Below are 15,347 nucleotides of genomic sequence, written 5' to 3' on the forward strand. Positions count from 1 at the left end.
CAACTCAACATGAGACATAATCTCTTTGAATGATAAGCTCCAACCTATGTATCTCATTAAGTATGAGGCACTAACCTTTGAATGTATGGTGATTATAATATTGAATATACTCTAGAGCTGTTGAAGTTCTTCAACAAAATCTACTCTCTTCCGTACAAATCTATGTTCAATTGTTACTCTCCGATCTCCAATTAGATCACAAAATAGCATTTAAAATACCTCACAAATCTATACTAACTTCAAATCTACTCAAATATTTGACAAACAAATCATGCAATAACTCTTCTTATTTTCCCCTTTTTATTCACCACAAAATGTGTTTCGAGACAAACTAATTTTTCAATTGAACTTATGGTAACGTAGATTTCCATATCTTTGAACCCCCTATTATATATAACTATAAATGCCTTATCAAACAAACAATCATACTTCAGAGCTGCTCAAATATTTGACAAATAAATTATGCAACAACTCTTTCTTTTGTTCCCTTTTATAGACACCAAAATATGTTCTAAGTCAAACTAGCTTTTAAATTGAGTTTATGGTAAAATGAATTTCAAACTCCTATATCATATATAACCAAAAATGCCTCTTTGAAATCAACGATCGCACAGTTTCAACCAGGTGAACCAACATTGTCATCTAGTTCACTTCACCAATGTTGGTCATGTCCTTAAATAAGGAGGTTTGCCCAATTAAATGTGACACCAATTATTATTAAATTAAATTATCTTACTCAAAGAGGTTAGCATACTTCTTGCCCAATAATTATATTGATGAAATATTAATACAATTACCCTTAAACAAGGATGAACTTTCACTTAGGGTTTCATTAATATTTTGCCTAGCATTTAGTTCTTTTTCTTTTATGAAACAACAATGTCTTCTTTAGAAACACCTTCACTGCTGACTTCATTAATGCTCCTATTAGACAATTGTTTGACATCAATAACAAAATTATCCAATAGGGTGTAATCGCACATCAAAGATTAGTTTGAGTCAAGAAAGATGAAATCCAGAAGATAGTTCAAATGTCAATACCAAAGTAAAGCCTTTGAAATATGTGTAGAGCAACAATCAGAAAGCTGCCAAACATTGACCAGGCCTAAAATAAGTTGGCATAAATCTATTACCAAACCCAAAAGTTTGGTGTGCATCTATAAAGAAATAATATCAAATCTACATAACAACTTGGACGAATCATAGTGAGGCCATTAATACACTATAAAGGAATAACATTTGTTTTAAATGGGGAGTAAAAGGTGTTAAAAGTGACAAGAAGGAGAATAGAGGACTAGCTTTATGGAACTACGACATGCTATAAAGTCATCGAACTATGATTAGGGCAAGATAACTACAAAAACCAATGTTAAAGACCAGTGAAGAGTGTTAATGAAGTATATAACTCTTTGGAAGAATCTATAGTTTCAATCTTTTAACATAATGACCAAAAGATTAACCATAGGTGTCTTAATAAAGAAAATAAAAGCCAAATATAGCTTAATTAAATAATTATGTATATAATGCCTTACAAAAGTAATAAAATGTTCATCTTGTTAAGGGTGCTCCACATGCCAAGGTTTATTGTCTGTAGACCATAAGTTGCTCATTTACAAGGCCTGCAAAACCAAATTAGCAAAATTTATTTATAGTATTTTTTGAAGACGTGCTAAACTCTATTTTACTATCCAGATATAGCTTAATTAAATAATTATGTATATAATGCCTTACAAAAGTAATAAAATGTTCATCTTGTTAAGGGTGCTCCACCTGCCATGGTTTATTGTTTGTAGACCATAAGTTGCTCATTTACAAGGCCTACAAAACCAAATTAGTAAAATTTATTTATAGTATTTTTTGAAGATGTACTAAACTCTATTTTACTATCCAACAACAAGTTTTCTCCACGTGTCTTTATGTTTGTTTTCTCAAATACTTAGTTGTTGTTACCTATTTTTGGGCCTCTTAAGGGCCCCTAACAATAGGGGACCTTCGTGCTATAGTAAAATTTTAATTTTAGTATGGTAGGCAAGCAATCAAGTGGTCCATGTGATTTTGGATTTACTACTACTATATGAGTTCTCTAGCTTTTAGTTATAAAGTGAACTTTCAGGCCAAAACGAGTCACTTTGTTTGGATATAATCAACTAATTGAATGCTCCAAGTTGTATCTCATTTTTTGTGAAAAATTATCATTCTAGTACTCAATGAAAACATATCCATTGTTTGTAACCACTCCAATAGAACAAGAAATGATGATTACAAATAGATACTTCTAAGACATCCCAAAAGCCAAAAACAAGATACTCAACCACATAAACTACTTTATGAGATACATCCAATTTTGACACAAGAACCCAAAATATCATTGTCGATCAAATAAAGCCCATTTGAATTTTTACTGTCAAATAAAAAACCACCTTATTATTGCTAGCTATAGTCGATAATCATTTGGATTAGTCGATAATCATTTGGATTTTAAAAACTAAAAGTAACGGCGATTTTGATTTTTACAAGTAAAAACGAAAACCATATGGTTTTTGAGTGGTAAAATTGAAACCCTGATAGAATATTACTACAAGAACCAATACCCTGTGAGATTATTACTGCAAGAATCAAAACCGATGCATTTTAAACTACAAAAAATAAGTAGCAAAAGCAATATCTAACCAATTATAATATTATCAACAACAACAAATCTGAGTCTAATGACATCCTCAACTAGAGCAACAAATACCATCTTATTCTACCACTTGCGGAGGGTATACACATCGTTCATTGACTTACCCAATGTTTCATTCTCATGGCAACCTCATTTGAAGTGCAACTCTTGTATTAGTTTATACTAATCCCGCCTAACATAGGAACTCAAAATTATTATCAGGGTCAACTATAAGCCTTGTCAAAGTCTAAGAATTCAACCAAGCAATTCTTATTGCATACTTGTCAGCTCCAATTTCGAGCACTTCCTTTGCGCATATAGGTTGCCAAGCAAGTGGTTGATAGAATGCCTCTATAAACCACAATATTCTTTGCATCAACTTCATGTTGCAGATTCACCTCTCTTCGACATGGGACTTGTGTTTGATGGTCCCCAGTGTATCATGGACCCCCCACTTGATCTAGTCACACTCCAATAGCTGCAGTAGCTTGCTAAACTCTTGTCTAATGTGTAGATCAATAATGAAGCCTTGAAAGACATAGCTCTTTCACCATCCACACTCTCTCTTAAACTCTTTGATTGGATGTGTGTGGTCAAAGCTGAAAATCGTACTCTTCGAGATACTGTGCAGTCCCTAATAGCAAATACTGCAGGCCTCAGATCAAATCTAGACTTTGTTATCAGGTAGCTCAATGAACTGGAAACTATCAGAGAAAAACAATCAAAGGTTGTAGAGAGGCATTCCTCTCTAATATCTAAAACAAAAGACAAGTTGAATACTTGGGCCTTCTTGTGTAATTTTGTTGATGTTGCACCCCTTGTTGATGTTGAGTTATTGGTTAAAGGGAAGATGGATGATAAGCGTGCGAGGCGAACTCATGAATTGAACCTACGGGTCTGTGGTCTCCCCCCCAATGCAAACCCATCTACATTTGGGTACTCCTTTCTCACGAACCAGCTTGGTATCTCGGACATCACACTTGACAGGTGTTGGTTAGGCCCTAACAACTCTATTTATTCGATTTCTCTCCCTCTCTGACAGGTTGTAGGCTCTTAGGGCTAAGAGGAAGTTATTCCCTCTTCCCACCAAGATCTACTTAGATGAGGACCTCATGAAATCCCAAATGACTGAGTTGAAGCATTCTAAGAGCCTTGTGGCTAAGGCTACGCATAATGGCAAGTGGGCAATTATCTGTAACCTTGGGGTAGTTATTCATAATTTTCCTCCTAGTGGTTGGGTTTCGAGACAGGCCCCCAAGGCCGCATGATGTTCTCACCAACAGGTGGTCAAAGGTGGACCCTACTTTGACTCTTTTCTTGTCAACTACTAGAACGGTAATGATTCTTTGTGGTCCCTCTTGCGTCTCCTCCATGATGTTGTTGGTTCTACGAATATCCTATTTGTCACCGAGATGCACGAGAATCCCATTCATCCTCTTTCGAGTTTTGCTAGGTATTAGTGACTATCCACTTGTAGGGAGGTGCGGGCCTATCGTGGTGTTCGGGGCTCTGGTGGTGTGGGTTCTTTGGTTAGAGATGATCTCTTTACTACTACCTTGTTGGTCCACACCGACATCCATGCCAGATTCATGTGGATCTGTATTAGTCCTACTAGTCAGTATCAGAGGGGCATATTTATCATTGTTTGCTACTTCCCACCTGCTTCTTCCCTATGTTCCATTCACAATGTGGATGACGAGGGCCCATTCCTTGACTGGTACGAGTGCATCTCCAAGTTTCTGGCTATGGGCAACATCATTTTACTAGGGGATTTTAATGCCTAGACCAGAGATTACAAACTCCTATACACGATCACCGACTTTTGAGACAGATCACACTTGCCTAGGTCTTCAGCGCACCTTAGAGGATTATTAGGGGCCACTCTCTATTTACGGTCGTCACCTTGTCCAACTCTACGATTCCTCCAACCTGGTGACACTGAATGGCATCCCTTTCTTTTACAGTTCCAAGTTGTTCACTTGTAGACCCCACAGTTGAGGTGCTAGTGTTGTGGATTATGCCCTCACTTGTGCCCCTTTCATTCCCTCTAATCGTCGTGTCACCATCACCCACCTTCCCCTAGCAGACCATGCTCTTCTTAATCTTGTGCTTCACTTCTCCCATCGTCGTTCACCTCCTCTCCTCATCTACCCCCACTCCTGTGCCCAACAGGTGCATGTCTACTTCAGCTTCCTTGAGAGTAATGATGACCTTTTCCTCTTCCATCCCTGACGGCTCCTTCCCTTGGTTGGTTCCCTCTTGTCTTGTGAGGTCTCCATGTTTGACATTTTGGCCGCAGTGATCTGGGAGTCTGCTCTCCTCTCCATCCCCCTCTGCCCCTATTGTCGTGTTTTCCATCATAGCCCTTGCCCCATGAACCACTAGTTCAATGATGACTATAAATCCTTCCACTGCCACCTGCACTCTGCATTCTTGTTACACTCTGAGGATTTCATTAGTATTGTCGCTCCTATAGTTGTTTCCTTAGCTACAAGAAATGTTTTTTTGTTTCTTCCCAGTGTTGTTCCCTTTGGGACACTTTATCTTGCAACCCGAAGATTGTGTGGCATACTTTGATCCCCTGCTACTCCTCCCAACCCTCCACTCTCGACCTCTGCTCCCTCACCACCCATGCCTCCACTCTCTATGATATCCTTGGTCAACCTCCTATCCTCTTTACCCCGCCTCCCAACTACTACCTCTTCACCCCGTCCATCATTTGTGAGGGCATCAAATTCACGAGCTCCAATAGAGCTACGTATGAAGAGAGTTTTCAAGCTCAGCTCCTCAACCTTGGCATCCTCGTCTTGGTTTCATTTCTTCATGTGCTCTTCAATAGTGTGGTTTGCACCGGCTTCCCCAATTCATGGTCAAGGCACATCATCTATCAGATTCTCAAGATCAGCTCGGCTTTAGATCTAGGTAACTACAGAACTATCATGATTGGACAAACCTTTGCTAAGCTATATGCTACAATTTTGAACATTATTCTTTCTAGTGAGCTTGATAGGAGAGCGTACAGAGCTAGGGGTCAAGCCGATTTTTGGGCTGATTACCAAACCATGGACCATATTTTGACATTGTGAGTCATCATTAGGGAGGTTCGTCATCGCTCGACGAAAGTCTATTGTTGCTTCGTGGACTTCCATAAGGCCTTTGATACCTTCTCACGGGTTGCCCTCTTCTAGAGATTGAGAGACATGGGTATTTCAAAGATTTTGTTGACTAACATTATGAGATTATATGAGTGTTAGTGGTAGATTTAGGATGCCAGATGGTTTCTCAACCCCTACTCAGAGCACCATTAGGGTGAAATAGGGCTGCTTTCTTTCCCCCACCTTGTTTGGTATTTATATTGATGAGTTGGAGACCTTCCTTAGAGACTCCTCACTCCCTATGGACGGTTGCTACCTATATCAGGTCTTGATTTCCATTTTCTTGTTCATTGATGACATGATCCTTCTAGCCTCCTCTCTTAAAAGTCTTCAAAGACTCCTCGATGGCTTGGCCTCCTTTTGCGACCTTTGTCAACACTCTGTGAACCTGAGCAAGACTCGGGTTATGGTCTTCAACTACCTGAAGACCTCTCATCTGCACTTCTATTTCCAGGGTCATGAGATCCAGATCACTACATCATGTGTACCTTGGGGAGAGTTCTCTGGACCTCGCTTCAGTTTGAGACCCCCCATCTAGCCTAGGGTTTGCAAGGGTATGGGCTCCCTTGCCATGCTTGAGAGACAATGTTTTAGGCATCACTTCCAGGATACTTCATCAAAGTTGTCTCTCTTGGACTCCTTGGTCAGACCAATGGTTCTTTATGGCTCAGTGGTTTGGAGGTCCTCTTCTTGATTATGACTAAGCTTCCATCAAGCATACATGGACCCTTTTTCTTCGATGTATTATCAGATGTCATCGATTCACCCCCCATAGTATTGTTCTAACCGAGTTTGAGGCCCATCACTTTAGGTTGGTCACCATTTTCGATCTAATTCAATTTCTTCACCATCTTCGTAGTTTTGCTGACTCTGTGAGTGACTAGTTGAGATACTCTTACTTAGCTAATTCCTCCTCTGTCATTGTAGCGGATTCTGATCCATCCTCCTGGGCTCATTATTGGTTCACGCAAGCTTCATCTTTGTTGATCTCAATCGGGATTGATGTTGACACCTCCTTCCCTTCCAGTTATCTCTCGATGCTCCCGCCCACCTACCACCCTCACAACAAGAGTTGAAACATGTCAAACTTGACATTTATAGACAGTATATCACCACAACTTGGTGTAACCCTACAGTCGGGTTACGCCCAAAGATGGCCTTTTACGTCGAGCACTTTCTGGTCATGAGAGATGATATTATTATGCCCCCAGCTACTCTCGACGTTGGTGTCATGCGTTATGCATCTCTTTGGGCTCCTTTAGGGTTGGCTCCCATTGACTTCGGATTCAAACAAATCACCACATCGACAGAGAGGACTAGACCTATCACTTGTGTACCTTGGGCACAACCGAGTCAGAGATCCATTTTATTTTTCAATGTCCTACCTACTACAAGATTCATGGGAGATTCTATTGCTTATTTAGGGAGTGCAACTCCCTCGCATCCTTTTTCAGCTATACGGACCAGAGATGTCATGCACTAAAACCTCAAAGAGACTATGCAGCTCCACGACCACACCTTACAGCTCTTATTCCCCCAATGAGTGACCCCAATTCAGCTTATCACTACTTTCTTCTCTCCCTCGTCTCCTGCTTGTGGGACAGAGCGACCTTTTAATGACACCATCGCCAACCACTCTAGATCTGCGAGACCTCATTGTTGTTATACCTAACACCTTCCTAGCTTTTCTAGGTGGCAATTTAGGACACCTGTTCACCCTAGCTTGTACTCTTCAGTGCTTGGCTTCTTTTTACCAAGGAAAGACCCTTAGTCCTTGCCTCGTTCTTGTGCTCCTTTTTGTTTCTCTTGTTTTTCCTGCTTGTTTCTTTCCTTGGCACCGTTTGGTGCTCTTGTAGCTAGTGGTATTTTATCATGTACATTTTTTAGTCCCATAGGCCCTTGTGGTCTCTTGTTGGACATTAATTAATTATCTTATCTTATCTTATTAGATCAACACAAATGGCCACTTGACCTTCCCTTGATACACCTATGTAACCAGTTGACACCATAGTAGCCAAGTGGCATTTATTTTTCCCAGCAATTTAAAAGATTGAAGGCAACCGTTGATTCTTACATTTTTTAATTACTTTTGTGGCAAGACCTAAAAAATTCAAAATTACTTTCAGCTAATAATAAAAATTGCCACAACTGATTATTGCTATAGTCAGACACAAATAATATAATATCCCACTATACACAACCAAGAGTCAACTCAAAAATGAGAGCAAATTTTAAACTAAAAAATGAGAACAACTCTTTAAGCTAACAATCACATTTTTTTTCATATTTGATGACATTTATATATTTTACTTATTAAAAAAAATCAAATTTTAGATGTAAACTCTTATTTGATTCAAGGACAAGGCTTGAATAAAGCTACAAATTATGCATAATGACAATGTGATTAAGGTAATCATAATAATTGGAAAATAAGGAACCTTCCTAATACATGTCTAACACAATGTCCTTAAATAAAACGATAAATTATACATAATGACCATGTGCTTAAGGCGATTATAAACAATTAGGAAAAAAAGCAATCTTCCTGTACATGTCTACTACAATACACCATTAGCAGTATAATATGCCTAAAACATGCATATGTTTTATACAATCATCAATAATCTGTCAACTTCTTTTGTCTCCGCTTCTTAGAAGACCTTTTACTTCCATCATCATTTTTCCAATTGAACTTTGTGTTTTATACCATGATTTAACATGTTTAACTTTCTGTAATATCCTGAGTCTATTTTTCTCTTAAATGATCAGTAAGTCTTGGAAGAAATTTCATCAAGCAATAATCAGATATGTTCTTTTCTAAATTTTCGGAATCTGGATTCACCCAAACCACAATACAAATAGCAAATACCATGCATAGGAATTCTAACAAAACATTTGTATGACAAAGCTATCCATTTATTACTTGTGAAGACAAGAAACATACACTTGCAGCCAAACAAACTTCACCAAAATTCAGACTTTACTAATGGCATTTTAACAGATAATTGATGACATACATTTCTTCAAACATGCTGTAGACTTGCTTTCAAAAATTGCATTCAAGTCTTCATGAGCCAACAGACGACTAACCAGTTACAAGCAAATGTATTTCCAGATTTATAGAGAGCAATAGACAGCAAACTTTCAGATTGGCAAATCAGTCTCAGAACTCACTTTAAGTAGTCATATTGAATAAATGATGGCGTGGGTGTTGTGGAAGCAAACATACTAAAGCAAATCCATCCAAAGCTCTTACTTCATGTTCTATTCCAAATTTTTGGAATCTGGATTCGCCCAAAACACAATACAGATAGCAAATACCATGCATAGGAATTCTAACAAAACATTTGTATGACAAAGCTATCCATTTATTACTTGTGAAGACAAGAAACATACACTTGCAGCCAAACAAACTTCACCAAAATTCACACTTCACTAGTGGCATTTTAACAGATAATTGGTGACATACATTTCATCAAACATGCTGTCGACTTGCTTTTAAGAAATTGTATTCAAGTCTTCATCAAGCCAACAAACGACAGACCAGTTACAAGCAAATGTATTTCCAGATTTATAGAGAGCAAGAGACAGCGAACTTTAAGATTGGCAAATCAATCTCAGAACTCACTTCAAGTAGTCATATTGAATAAATGATGGCGTGGGTGTTGTGGAAGCAAACATACTAATGCAAAGCCATCCAAAGTTCTGACTTTTGCCCAATGAATCACTATACCAACTGTATACCGTTGTTTATTACCAATACAGTGACGTCAAGTAGGAGGATTGAGAGCCAAACTTATTCACTAAAATCGCAGCCTATCAGTGTTCAACATGTCCTACCACTCAACTTCCAATCTGTGTAGTATTTTTTTCAAATCATATAGATAGCCTTCTCAGTACCTACATCTAACTGCCACAATGTCTAACATAAGCCAATGAAGGAAATGTCTGCAACTGGGAAAAGATAAACATCCAGTTAGTTACTCACACCCAGAAATATATGCCAATCTACTTTAGGTGTCTAAAATGCAGACAAATAAATCTGTCAAACTGCATGACTTCTATCATCATTCCCATGAATTTTCAAACAAGAAAACAACGGAATCAATGATGGCCTGTGAATTAACCTTTAAACGCAAAATTTACCATTAGTCTCCAGATGTGAACCTCATACGAATTCATCAATCTTGAAGGTATGGGTTTCTGTCCAACCTTCATTTTTTCCAAGGGCTTTCATCCTTAGAATATCCAGTCACTGATTTCCAACAACAATGGAGTGAATAAAAATAAATCTTCAGAACACATCCCCAAATGAATGAAGAGCTCTGCTTATATAGCCTCTCAAGTTAGCAATGGGGGATAAAAGTCACTTTTATAAAACCGCTTCAATTTTATATCACTGTATATTATGAATATATTTATAAACATCCAGTAGTATTAATCTGTCCTTCATTTCACCCCAAATAAAGTTCTAATTAGAAAAAATTCCTGTTAAATAAAAAATTCCTGTTAAATACATTTATTAGCCTATTGGATGAGAAAATTACAGCCCTCCCATATTGAGATCCCTTGCCCTCCAGCAATTGCAAAGATAGATGTTGTAGAAAGTCGATTTAATTTTATGATATCACTTTATATTATAAAAGTAGCACTTGCACCAAAAGGAGGTGCAATGGGTATGCCGATAGCGATATATACTCTATGATGTATTGTTGAAGAAAATAAACAAAAGTGAATTATGAATCTTAGTAGGACATCTTAAAAATGTTTATTTTGGAGAAAACATCTTGAGAGTAAAGAGCACATTGAAGCATGAATCCACCATATTCCAAGCTTGATAGGTGGATTCATAGCATTAAATTTAATCATCATTGATTGCATTGTCTGTTTATGTCCTTCGAATGGGTCAAAAGGGACAATGACATGATGTATTGAAAGATCCCAAAAGGATCCTTTCACTGAACTGCTGTAAATTTTAATTAAAATAATAGATTTTCCTATGCCTTCCTTGTGGTCTTAGAGAATTAGACAAAAGTTGTAGAAAGATTGTTCCTTCTTTTCTGTATTTTCCAGATATAAGAATAACAATAATTAACAACAGCAGAAAATAATATAATATTCAGTCAACCAGAATAGCTACAAATTGTAGAAGGCAAGATATGTAATCAGTATGCCAGCAAAGGTGTTTACAAACAAGGAATGAAGACGCCAGCTACAAGAATGGACCAACCATGCACCAAAATGGTAGAGATGGCTGATGTAATCCAACCAACAAATCACGTGCTAACTGAAAGGCAGCCGTACAGCTGCTATAGTCATGCCAAGGCAGCAAGAAGATCCCAACGTGCCAAACAAGACCCTCAACTTGCAATGCACAAGCACCCCCAAATGCTGAACTTAGCAATCTTTGTCAACTGCTGAAACAATACTGTAGAATGCTGCTAAAACCATCTATTGGGGTTTGCGTCCCATCAGCCAGGCTCTAAAGTTTGTGTCTCAGTCCTCTAGAATCACTCTTCAGAGAAAAATCGCAAATACCAAAAATGAAGATGTAAAAGCTAATGAAAGAATAAGCCAACATCTCCTTTTATCTCTCTCTCAAAGCCAATCGAATCCTAAAGGGAGAATATGCCTTTCCCATTATTATAAAATGGCATCTTCTCAATTAAAAGGCCTTTGTGTATAGCAAAAACACCCCTTTCCTCAAATAACATAACTCTAGGTGCTCAAAGTTCTCCAGATGATGAAAACAAGTTATAATAATTCAAGACCTTTCCAACGAGCTATAACACATAGGTCTACCTAACCAGATGAAGCCAAAATCCCCTTATTACTCCAATTAGCTATATAAATAACTTTATTTTAATTTGTTTAAATGCAAACTTAGGAAATACTAAGAATATATATTTCCATTTTTTCAACTAGAAAGCCAAATTCAATTGGAATGCCAAACCAACCAAATAATCAATGAATGGGTCTTGTCACCTGCTTGTGACTGATGTCAGGCAATGTGGGCCAACTAGCAGTCCCATCCCTAAAAACTAGTGATGCTCCTAGAAACTAGGGAATATACTCTGTCACCCTAAAACTGAAACCGTATACTGGTCCCGAGGAGCTCTCAAATCTGATCACTGCCACGGCCTCTTAAATTTTAGAGAAATCCCTAAAATTAAGGAACTACCCCAACTAGCTCTCAAACTTACTGTAGAACAAATTTTGGTCATTGAGTATCCAATATGAGTCTCTATCCACCACTACTAGCCTACAAGACTCCAATAATAGGCCAACTCTCATGAATCTGGTAGTCAAACTAGAGAGGGTGTAGTTAGAATAAAGTAACTATTATGTTAGTACTTGTTAAAGCTAGTTGGTTTGGGTAGTTAGGTGGTAAGGAAATGCGTCAATTGGTTCCCAACTAACTGACCCTTCTATAAATGTTGGAAACATTGGTATTGTACGGATGTTGGTTTTTGGTATTAATAAAGAAATCATTTCCTTGCCTATTGGTATTGTGGTATGAATGGTATGTTCTAAATTGCACTTCATATGTATCAGTTGGATTATTCTATATATCTATGAGAAAGTTTGTGATATTTCAATCTACATTTTTGGCATCGTTGTCTAAGTCTGAACCTGGAGGTTGGCAGGATGGAGTAATGGGAAGGCCCTTTGTACCACTCATCCAAGTAACAGATAGTAACAGGGAAGAGGAGGAAATAACTAGGGAAGATCAATTGACACATGATTTGGTAATCACCTGGGAAGTTGCTGTCAATCAATACGTTCAAAGGGAAGCCCATGAAAGAACGATCCCTGAGGGTATGGTATGCAATGAACTTTCAGTGCCACCAACAGTGTATGATCTCGTAGGAGAGATCCCTCGCCTATTAGCACAAAATTTGTTACAAGTGGAAGAGGAAAGAGCGGAGACACAAAGGAAAAGGAGGAGACAACAAGTACTACAACAATTTGCAGAAAGGAGGACAAGGGAGTGCAAAGAACATGAAAATTCCAAAAAAGGAAACAAACATTAAAATGATTCATGCCCCTAATTCCTAATATATATCCCAGGTGGGCACAGGGAGAAGAAACTAAGGAAGAAATCGCCTTGAGGATACTACATCTCCAGCAGCAACAGGAGAGACGTCGTAACTAGAAAGGAGGATAAGGGGATTCCACGAGAACCTAGGAAGGATTGATCGAGAATACAATTGAAGGTATAGCAAATTTGGTCATCTCTGAGACACCAACGAGGAAGTTGGCATACAAAAACCCAAAGACACCAGCAGGAGGAGACTTTCAACAGGAGCAAAGTCAAGAAGGGGATACTTTCAGTAGTTCCTCCTTAAGAACGAACTTCCAATCAGGAGGGAGTGTTCCATCGAGAGGGAGTGTTCCATCCAGAAGTTTTCATCCGTAAGTGTTCCATCCAAAGGCGTTCCAATCGAAAGTGTTCCATCAGGGGGTGTTCCATCGGGAGGCGTTCCATCGAGAGGTGTTCCATTGGGAGGTGTTCACATAATGGCAATAGACAAACAAAAATTACCAAGGTTCACAAGGGACAACTCAGAGGACCCTGCTCACCATTGTAAAACATGTATAACAATATGGCAGGTGAATGGACAAAATGACGCGGCAGAATGGCTAAAAGTCTTTCTAGCTGCATTAAGGGGTATTGTCATTGATTGGTATACGAACTTGGAGGCAAGAAAGAAAAACACATGGAATAACATCCGCACAGCCTTTGAGGAAGAATTCAGAAGCCTGAGAGATGACGATGAAGTAGTAACGAAGATCTATAACACAAGACAAGGGAAGAGTGAATATTTCAAAGCCAATGGCAAAAGAATGAAAGAGCTGATAGGAAAACTAGATAACAAGCCAACAGATAGACTAAAGAAACAATGGTTTATCGAAGGATTAACACCATCTCTCAAGAGAAAGATGAAGATAGTCTCACCATCTACCTTTGCAAATGCATGTACCCATGCCATGGACATAGAGAGTGAGAGTAAAACTTCCAAGGCAAGAAGGCATGGAAGTTCAAGTGAAAGCTTGGAGGAGAGCGAAGAACAATCTAAAACCATTCAGGCCCTGAGGAAAGACCTAAGGCATTTGATGAAGGAGGTGGCAAGGAGCAAGGAAGAAAAGAAAGAAGGGAGAGAACTTTGGTGTGTGGAGTGTGAAAAAGAAGGCCATACTAAGGGAGCATGCCCGAAGAAAGCATTTTGTGAGATCTGCCAGGTACTGGGGCACGAAATTAAAGATTGCCCCTATAATTTGAAAACAAGAAATGCCCAAGTATTCCTAATCCAAGGGGGGCAATCCACACCTCCTTCCACTCTGCCGAAGAACACAAATACAAAAGCCTCCCCAGGGGGATATAGAAACAATAGGAGAGGAAGCAACAATAATAGTAACAATAATAGCGCAACACACATTGTGGCGGCCACTCCAGTATGATTCTAAGGGAGGCCAATGATTTAATATAGAAGATGTAATGAATAGGGACACTTTGCCCAAGATTGTCAAAGCAGAGGACAAAATGGAGGGATGCTCTGTAAATGGTGTGGGCCAGGCAACCATGAGGATGCCAATTGCCCAACACAAAAGGGAGTAAATATGCTAGACATTGATGATCCAAAAGGCGAGATTCTTGCAGTCACCAGGATGCAGACCAAGAAATTAACCTATCCAAATGCTAGTACGGAAACTAAAAGATTTCAGGAAACAAAGAAACACATTCAAGATAGCATGAGAGAGGAAGGCAAAGTAAAACCAAAGAAACCTACTTCAAATAGAGGTGTAACGAATATTGTGCGGCAAGTCCTGCAAGCTACTATCCAAGTGAAAATAGGTGATCTATTAGAAACACTACCCCAACTGCAAGTAGCGCTAACATAGGGGGTAAACCCAAAAGGGATAACCCCAAAGAAAGAAAAGGAGGGAGAAGTACACACAGAAGACAATACATTATTCACGATAGGGATGGGGAGAGCACCTGTCGTAGTAGAGATGGAGATACTAAGGTGTAAACTCTCAAATACTATTGTGGATGGAGGTTCCAGTGTAAATGTCTTATCAGAAGAAACATGGAAGGAAATAGGGAAGCCTACACTCTGGTCTCCAACATTTCAACTAGTAGAAGCGGACCAACATGGAATCAAGAGTAAAGGGATGCTGATGGGACAAAAAGTCATAGTTGGTACGCAACAATTCCTTATTGATTTTGTGGTTATCACTCTAGAGAAGAAAGGATACAATGCCCTATTAGGGAGGGGATGGCTGGTCGTAGCAAAAGCTACCCATAATTGGAAGCAAAAAACTCTATATATTGAGTCAAAAGGAAGAAAGTACATCATAGACCTCAAGAACCAGTTAGTAAGTCAGGACTTGGCTTCAAACTCCAAAGAAGAAGACTATAGGGGGATGGAACCAGATGAAGAAGGAATACTAAGATTAGGGGAATGCTCAGAAGACGACACAAGTTCCCTTAACGGATTATTTCATTGGTAAGTGGGAGACTATGA

The 15,347-nt window shown here is 38.7% G+C and overlaps 1 protein-coding gene across 6 annotated transcripts in view; it reads right to left on the reverse strand.

The window, feature by feature from the left end:
• Positions 1–1,316: 1,316 nt before the first annotated feature.
• Positions 1,317–15,347, reverse strand: part of LOC149546234 (pentatricopeptide repeat-containing protein At2g03880, mitochondrial-like) — a 181,566-nt gene continuing 167,535 nt past the window's right edge. For 3 of the 6 annotated variants that reach the window (XR_016353681.1, XR_016353675.1, XR_016353672.1), the window contains 2 exons: positions 1,732–1,818; positions 1,317–1,619 (listed from right to left, as the gene is read on the reverse strand). The gene's annotated coding sequence lies outside the window, so the exon portion shown is untranslated. Of the gene's footprint in view, positions 1,620–1,731; positions 1,819–9,231; positions 9,772–15,347 lie in introns of those variants that run through there. The other 3 variants (XR_016353678.1, XR_016353679.1, XR_016353677.1) reach the window with 3 other exon arrangements.

The sequence above is a fragment of the Cupressus sempervirens genome, chromosome 7 (assembly GCF_028749045.1).
Source record: "Cupressus sempervirens isolate cs-2001-9-10 chromosome 7, ASM2874904v1, whole genome shotgun sequence".
Classification (NCBI taxonomy): Eukaryota; Viridiplantae; Streptophyta; class Pinopsida; order Cupressales; family Cupressaceae; genus Cupressus; species Cupressus sempervirens.